The sequence below is a fragment of the Toxotes jaculatrix genome, chromosome 7 (genome assembly GCF_017976425.1).
Source record: "Toxotes jaculatrix isolate fToxJac2 chromosome 7, fToxJac2.pri, whole genome shotgun sequence".
Lineage (NCBI taxonomy): Eukaryota > Metazoa > Chordata > Actinopteri > Toxotidae > Toxotes > Toxotes jaculatrix.
In genome coordinates this window covers 8,325,627-8,331,626 of record NC_054400.1, presented here as the reverse complement: position 1 = coordinate 8,331,626, position 6,000 = coordinate 8,325,627, and the positions used below count along the sequence as shown (strand labels likewise).

The 6,000-nt window shown below is 43.8% G+C and overlaps 1 protein-coding gene across 3 annotated transcripts in view; it reads left to right on the top strand.

The window, feature by feature from the left end:
• Nucleotides 1–2,404: 2,404 nt before the first annotated feature.
• Nucleotides 2,405–6,000, top strand: part of slc23a2 (solute carrier family 23 member 2) — a 36,200-nt gene continuing 32,604 nt past the window's right edge. For 2 of the 3 annotated variants that reach the window (XM_041042005.1, XM_041042004.1), the window contains exon 1: nucleotides 2,405–2,667. The gene's annotated coding sequence lies outside the window, so the exon portion shown is untranslated. The remainder of the gene's footprint in view (nucleotides 2,668–6,000) is intronic. The other variant, XM_041042007.1, reaches the window with a different exon arrangement.

The following is a 6,000-nucleotide window of genomic DNA, read 5'->3' as shown; positions in this document are numbered from 1 at the left end:
CTTCTACTCCTGTGGACCGGCTTGTCGTGTGGAGTGGGAACAGTGGACTTCAGGAGGACCAGGACACCATTTCCATCCTTAGAGAGGAGGTGGAGGTGATGGAGCGATTGAGATATCTTGGAATTCACCTTAACTGGAAATGCAACACAGGAAAGACCAGACTCTACTTCTCGAGGATGCTTTAGGTTCTCTAATTTGAGCAGCAAGATGTTGCAGATCTTTTACATGTGTCTGTTGTGGCAAGTGCATTATTCTTTGCTGTGGCATCAGAGCCAGTGACACCAGCAAACTGAACAATCTGATCAGGAAGGCTGGCCCTGTGCTGGGGACTTCATGGGAGCCCTTGGAGTTGTTTGTAGAGATTTGCTGCACACTCTTGAACATCATGGAGGACTTCTCACATACCCTCCAGCTGCCATCACTCTGTACAGTGATTCTCTCCTGTGTTATGAGATTAGATTCCTCTCCTTGTGACAGGACAGACTGCTCACCTGTACTCTTTTTTGTACCATTTATATTACCACCCTTTTTACAGTCTGTATTCAGCACATTTGGGTCTATCTATCCACACATCTATGTGTCTGTCTGTTTATGTGACTCAACATTGTACATAAATATTTGGGTAAGTGTACTACAGATGAGAACACTCTCCCTACACACAGCTTTTCCTACTGGCAAAAGTCCCTCTACAAGCATCTCAAAATTCAGTACAGCATTTGAATGAATACACTTAGTTACTTTTCGCCAGTGCTCTCTGGTTGAGCCCTGTTATGAAACCTTGTGCCAACTGGGTTATATGCCTGGATCTCTATCTAGTCCCACCTTGTGTAAATGTAGGCCAATGAAAGCAGTGCAGCTTTACCACCATCAGATGGCAGTGTGGTGGAATACATAAGCCCAAAGGCAGAGTAGAAGGCAGCAGGCGGGTCCTATTTGAATATTTTAGGGGGTAGAGACTGGGCTGGTTAAGCAACAGAAAAAACAGGTGCAGCTTATGCAAGGTGTTTTTATTCCAAAAAAAAAAACTGTTGCAGACAGTGAAGTTTTTTGTTTGTTTTCTTAAAAATGCAGTGCTCATTAGTGAAAGCTAGTAGTGAGTTCACTGGGTATTTCCCAGCTCCAGAATGTTATACTTTCTCTTTCTCATTTGCAAGTGCTTCTGGATCAGGAGTTTAATAGCATTCACCAACTATGCAGCAGTTAAGGTCATCATATGCTGATGGTCTTGATCGGTGATGTCTATGTCCAGGGTTGCATGATCTGCAGTGCATCTATAGGCGTCTATTAGCTTTTGTACTCTCTTTTTGTTGACTCCCCCACAAATCCCTGATAATTCCCTAACGTCTCATCTCCCATGGGAGTCAGAAGACATCTGCACAACCAGGCTAATCTCTTGACGTTGGCTGACTGTATCTCTTGTAAATCCAGGCGGAAGCTGAAGTATGGGTTGTCTCCATGTACACGTACATGGACGCCATGTACACGTACATGTACACATACATGAAGACATGATTAGGTTGCATAGCATGTACATGTGCATGGCATTATTCCAATTGTCAGCTGAAAGATGCTTGATTAGGGGCCAACGAAAGTCAAGATGCTCATAGATTGCTCTGGCAATAACATTCAGGGATGTAAGTCCAGGAATACTCTCAGCTGGATGACCACTGCGGCCACTGCAGCAGAATCCCAGCTATGTTACCATCACCCACCAGGCAACCAAAGTTCCTCCGGGCCATTGCAACATCAATACGACCAATCACCTCTGCAATGTGTGGCATGATGGGCTGTAGATCCACTATAATGCGGGACAGTTTTGCAGGTGATACCTCCCCAAGCATGGCAAATGATAGGGTGGTCAAGAGTACTGGGTCAAGACCAGTGCAACTAGGTACTCTAGTTTCTGTGCAAGAGTTATTCCTGGTCGCATCGTCTACACAGGTGATCGTCTCCTGCGCCATCTGATTCCAACCATATCAGACCATGCACACAGTCCAGAAACCAGCCCTGATCACGCAAAAGAATGGTGTTGGCAAGAAGCGCGGTGACCTCTGCCGGTGCCTCTGCATGGGGGAGGATTTGTTCCCCTGGAAAGTAAGGGACCATCATTTCAAGGATTACTTATTGGTATGGACTCTGAGGAGTCAGGGGAGCTGATAATAAGAAAAAATAGTATTTAATATTGAGAAATAACGGATGAAAAATAAATAAATCAATGCAACGAGAGACATGAAAAAACTGAAGTCCACAGCGGAGGGAGGTACGGCTGTGTCATCGCTTGGCCGCTCCTGTATGGCTGCGCCGCGGTTGCAAGGCGGGGCAAGAGGCAGGCCCTTTACGTCACGGGTGGACGTGACGTGGGAATGCGTGATGACGAACGCCAACCCCCGTGGCTTTATGAAAGGCGAGATCTGTCCACGGGCGGCGCGTCTGTCGGCTGTTTAAATAAGCGTTTGTGGGAGAGAAGGCTCGCCTAGGAAGAACCGGGACTGAGGACGGTCTCATCTCTTCGCCACAGTCCGTTCTGTGCGTGTGTGTGTGTGCGTGTGGGCTGCCCTGTGTTGTGTAGTCCCTCCGCCCGCTCAGCTTCAACAGCACAAACCACGGGGACGAGCCAACGTTTAGCTGATAAGGGAAGTGGGCTCCGTCTTCTCTTCCATCAGACAGGTGAGTACAAAACGTGCCATTTTTAATCCCATGAGGCAGACTTAACACACGTGTGGATGTTAGGAAGTAGGACATGTAGAGAGCCGCGCTTTTGGATGGCCTCTGTTCGTCGTCGCAGCTTGAGCTGTAGCTGGCAAGTGATATAACGCTCAGAGATGTAAAGGTGTCTCCTCTGGTTGCTGGAGGACTTCGTGGGCCCACCGGCGTGACCGTGTGTCTGCTGATGCAAAAGCGTGACCGTGAAACGCAAGGCCAAACCAACCGTACGCATCATCCCCTCTTTATCTCTCCTCGCTTTATTTGGCACAACAAAGCAGCGTTGAAAAATGCGTTACACACAAGAAACCATGACCTGTCTTATGGTGTGGAGGTCAGCTGCCTCGAGATTTTTAGATATGAGGGTTTGGTAGTGACTCTTTAGGCACACTATAGGAAGGTTAAGCATACAAGTCGTTGGTATTGTCGAGTATCGTTTAAATTAAGGAGACTCCAACAAGCAGAGTTGGTTAGAAACTACAGCTACCAGGCAGCACAATCTGGGACACAAGAGCTTATTTGGCCATTAGGATTTATTAGCTCCTGGTGATGGGGGTTGTCCTGGAAACGTGGTCGGGCAGGTGTGTGCGTTTGCGCGTGTGCTTACAGTATGTGTGCTCGTGTATCTGTCAGGGGTAAACACACTTTATTAAAAAGGTAAGTTAAAATGTGCAGAGTACGGATGTAACCGTGTAATGTTGTTGGGCAAAGAACGCTGCCTCCCTCTGATTCGGGAGTTGGGAGATTTGAATGTACAGTTGAATGTGCATCTGGCCACAAACGTGTTTGCGAGCTGTGATCATGTGCACCAACTTTTGCACATGCCACAATAAATGTAAGTTATTCTGTTTGCTATGTGGCTTGTATTTACTTCTTTTCACTTCAAAAATCAACAAGATATGTCATTTGCCCAAACTTTTGCATACAACTTTAACTCAGTATTAATCCCTGATGCCAGAAAGCAGTCTGACTGTGTCAGCTCCCAGTCGAATCAATTTGTATTGAATTTTCCGGATGGCACTGCTATTCTCAGTTTACTCAGAGTAGGAATTTCTGGCACAGTTTCACCTGCTTCGAAGATGCATGGAGAGCAAAAAAAAAAATCTGAGGAGGTGAAAACCACAGCTACATCTTTAGCATAAAGAGGAAATTTATTGTGAGACCAACATGTTGGAGCTTGTGGCCTTCATCTTCAGGGTCATCAGATCATTAAATCGCAGGTGGAGGCCACATTAAAGGCCTCTTCATTCTCAGTTAGCGCTTCTCACATTTGCAGCTGTTAAACTGAAGTTGTCAGGTTTGTGCACTGGCATGATGACCATTATTTGGACATCATTGTCCAAACTCTTCCACAAAGGGCTTCTTTTGGTTTTCTGCAGAAACATTATGCCCATTTATAGCTTTATCGTATAGTCCACTCTTATGTCGTGGAATTAAAAGCTGATTTGTAAACCTAATGGTCAATTTCAAGGATCAAATTTGAAGTCTGGTATAGAGCACAGGGTAGATCATAAGGATGCCCATGCCTCATACCCCCAAGGCATTTCTTAGCAGTCAACTATTCAGCAGCCCAGTAGGATTATATTTGACTTTTCTCATGTACTAAACTCTGAGTATGAGCCTATGAATTCCAGAAAGTGGTACAGTCTCCCATTGTGTAAGCACAATCATTATATTCATTTGTCCCTGTGTCTTTAAACATATTAACAGGCAGGAGGCGAGACTAAAGGGTATCAGAGCGGTCAGATAACTGTAAGTTCTTATTGTTCAGTGCTTGGTCATAGAAATGCAGGTGTGATATGTGTTTGTACACCTGTAATTTATCAAAATGTTAAGTTCAGCCCAGTGTCGCAAGTGTTTTTTTTTTTTGTTTTTTTTTTTTTGTCATTTTTTGTGACTTTTGCCCTCTGTTTGTTAATTCTTTCAATCCAAGATAATTTTCTTTTTTTGTGGGGACAGTAGAAGCAACCTTGAACTTTACAGTTGGTCTGAAAAGAGCATGGATGCTTTGATGTTTAGTATTTGGCAGCATGCTTTTATGTCCTTACCACAAGTGGCTGTATATGGTTCGAACCATGTTCTGTATTACATCTACAGATATTTGTTTTTTATGTTAAATTTGTGTATTAGGCTTAAGGTGTTTTTTTTTTTTTTTTGTTTTTTTTAATGAAATAAAGTGTTTCATTACAGTACTGATTTTGCATGCTGGATATATAGTTTTGCACCTGTCTCTGCACTTTGCTCAAGACTCTGGACCGGTGAATTGTAGCTTGTCTTTTGGCACGCCGGTGTGTGAGAGCAACACCAAGACTGGTGCCAGTCCTTCTCTACCAGTGGTTATTTTTAATACTCTGTCTCAGCTTGAGTGAATTCTACTTCATGCTGTATACCAAATCAGCCAGAAATTTTTCATGGCAACAGTAAATGCACAGGTAGCATGTGAAGTTACTGCTGTCAGCAGTGAGTTTTAAGCTTGACTAGCTGTAGAAGAGGTGTTCACTTGAGCTCTAAATTTCTCACAGTCATCTTGGGATCGGTATCCTGCTGAGTCACTCTTGAAACCAGGCAAATAAGTAGAACAAATTTTTTTGGTCAAGTGCACTCATGCACACAAAGAATTTGACTCTGGTCTCAGTACCTCTCAACATACATGTAAACAGTGTCAAAACCAACATTCAATAGCATAACAGAGTGGGTGTAAAGCTAAGACAGCAAAAAAGAAAGTCACAGAAATGGAACCGAACACCTAACAGCTGAATATGTTCAGGGGGGTTTCAATTTTATTTTGCAAAGTTACAGATAGCTCAGTAATCCCGCTGCTTTTAACTGGTCCCATCTGGTCAGTCTCGCTTCTTTAAACAGACTCGTCAGTTTTTCAGGAGTGACAGGTGGCAGTTATATTATTTGCAAACTTTAGGACAGACCCATGAGGATAAGGTACAGTCATGTCAGGAGAGCCCACGTCCCTGCGAGGGCCCCAGTGCTTACTGTACAGGTAAATTTCCCCACCCTCCCCTGGTTCTTCCTGTCTGCGAAGAAGTTGATGGTACAGTGACATGTGGCTTAAAAGCTTTTGTGATCACAGATGAAACAATACAGCACAATGAAATCAGATAGAATCAGGTCACTACAGAAACAGAGAATGTATAAAATGCCCATTCGTAGAGCAAGATAAAAGTGATCAAATAAAGATAAAACATATTGAAAACCCAAAGTAAAACAAATGATGACATTAGTAAAACGTGTTTTTTTTTTTTTTTTCCTTCTTTTCTTCGTAGCCCTGGTCCCAACTGTTGG